This window comes from Dipodomys ordii, unplaced genomic scaffold (genome assembly GCF_000151885.1).
Source record: "Dipodomys ordii isolate 6190 unplaced genomic scaffold, Dord_2.0 Scaffold33, whole genome shotgun sequence".
Lineage (NCBI taxonomy): Eukaryota > Metazoa > Chordata > Mammalia > Rodentia > Heteromyidae > Dipodomys > Dipodomys ordii.
Genome location: NW_012267249.1, coordinates 2,235,824 through 2,238,552, shown reverse-complemented (window position 1 = coordinate 2,238,552; position 2,729 = coordinate 2,235,824).

The window sequence follows — 2,729 nt, the reverse complement described above, 5'->3', positions numbered from 1 at the left end:
GTAGAGCTGGAGTTCTAGTGGTAGAAAGTCAGTCTTCAGTAAAAAAGCTATTGGTCAGTGCCGAGGCCCTGAGTTCAAGTCATAGTACAGAGAAGGACAGAGAGACAGAGACAGAGAGACAGAGAAATGTTAGCACTTTCTGCCATCTCTTTCTGCCAATGAGATCATTGAAGGTTTTTTTCCCTAGTCTATCTTCAAAGTCACCATCCAATTTTTAACTGCTGATATAGTATGAGTACATGGTTGGTTTTTAAATCATTGATGAGGGACTAGGAATGTGGCTTAGTGGTAGAGTACTTGCCTAGCATGCATGAAGCCCTGGGTTTGATTCCTCAGTACCACATAAACAGAAAAAGCTGGAAGTGACACTTGATTCAAGTGGTAGAGTGCTAGCCTTGAGCAAAAGAAGCTCAAAGACAGTGCTCAAGTCCTGAGTTCAAGCCGCAGGACTCACAAAAAAAAAAAAATATATATATATATATATATATATACACACACACACACACATATATATACAGATAGATAGATAGATAGATAGATGGGCACCAAGCTGGGAAAATTGTTGTTAATCTTACAGGAAACCAGGGTCATAATTCCTGGATTTGATGTGCAACTCAAAGGCCTAGAAAAATGCAGGAAGAATCTACTCTCTCCCATTAGTTTGGTTTCTTTGTGCTCACAACTTCAGCAGGAATCAGACCATGAAAAAGGAAGATAAAAACATGGAGGGAAAATCCTGGGATTCTTTTGCTATGTATATATACACTCAGATGCTTCAATGGGGGAGGGGTAAATGTGTGTGTGTGTGTGTGTGTGTGTGTGTGTGTTTTAAGGAGATTTTTTTTAAAATGCAAATAATTTGGATGTCCCTAGAGGCGCATTTGTTACCTTGGTGAATTTATCACCATTCTGGGTCCAGACATTAGCTCAGAAAGCACAGTTGTTAGTCCTAAAAACAGCAGCATCTCTATGGAACAGACACACATTAACCAGGCTCATGAGACTGATATTTCAAATCAGATGCCAATTCATTAATTTCTAAAGGGAAGCAGGGCTTTGAAGCAGCCTGGATCTTTCTGTTTGCTGTTGAGTGCATTCTCTCCCTGTGGGCGGATCTACATGGGGGAACAGAATGATTTTCAGAGGGTTGCTTGGTGATCCACAGCATGAGTCAGGTGGAGAATGAACTGGGTGGCTTCAGAGAAGGATGCTGCTTTATCTTCTCTGACCCTAGGCCAGTATTTTTATTCCCAAAGAGTGCATTGGTGATATCAATGATTGCCTTGGCAAATCTCCTGATCTCTGGCTTCCTTAGCAGTCCAGATCTCTGCTGGTTGTGTGTGTGTGTGTGTGTGTGTGTGTGTGTGTGTGTGTGTGTGTGACTGGTGCTTGAACTCAGGGCCTTGCATTCTTGCTTGGCTTTTTCATTCAAGGCTTGCACTCTAACACTTGAGCCTTCTCTTTACTTCTGGCTTTTTGGTGGTTAAACTGGAGATGAGAACCTCACAGAGTCTTCTGCCTAGCCTGGCTTTGAACCAAGATCCTCAGATCTCAGCTTAAAAGACAATTTATTTCCTCTTTTCCTCCTCTTAGAAGTGAGGGCACCTCCTGATTGCCCCCAGATAGTATCTACAACAATGAAAATATAGGAAGGGGCTACTGCTGCTGAGTAGGGGCTCCACTCTAGAAAAAAAAAAAAAAGCCCATTCTCCAAGCATAGGTAGGTGTCCAGTCTCCCATGAATTATATACCCATATTTTCATCCAATGGCTATTTTCTGCTAAATTTATCAGATTGGTTTCTATCACTTGTAAGCAAAAACCATGAGTGGTACTGGAACCATCCCAGACACCTGTAAATCAGAAAACAAGTCTCCAATCCGTGTGCTTCAGGGATGCAACCAAATGTGGAATCTTCTGAACCTAATATTCAATGCAGTGCAAGATATACAGGTTGTCTCAATCTGGTTGATTAGGTCACTCAGTAAGTCAGTTCCCAACTGTCTCTACAAGCTGTCCTAGGGGCAGTAATTGCAAAGTAATCACTGAGCTTGTTCCTGCCTTCAGAGATGTCCCACATCTACCTTAGACCTGACAAATACAAAGTTGAAGGTGTCATCTTCCCTGCCTTCCTGTCCACCCATACATCAACTCAAACCTTGAATCCTCTGCATCAATCACAACCAATTGCTTGCCAACTGTGTGTAGTGTGGGGCTCTTGGACCACAAAGGTCGAATGGAAAGAGAGAGAGACAGGAGGCAATTGGGTAGGAGTAAACAAATACCAGGTAGAGGCTTCTAGATTCCCTGGCTGCTATCTTTAAGTTACTTTCCTTTAGGTGTACATCTCAGACCTTTACAGTTAGTGGGAAAGCAAGGGTTTTAATGAAGTTTACAGACATCAATAGGCCAACTTCTTTTTCCTCGAAGAAGAGGGAGTAAGGCTGTGATGAGGACATAGGGAAAGGAAGAAAGGTAGGTGACAACTTGACCTTGACTTGGAGAAAATGTATTCCAGACTACTGACAGCCCCCAGGCAGTCTCTAGAGATTAAGCCCCTCTAACCCCGCGTCCATGGATCCTATCACCTTCCCTAGATATTTTTTTTTGGGGGGGTCCGGTAGTGGGGCCTGAACTCTGGGCCTGGGCGCTGTCCCTCAGCTTTTCAGTTCAAGGCTAGCGCTCTACCACTTAAGCCACAGCATCACTTCCGGCTTTTTTTTTTTTTTT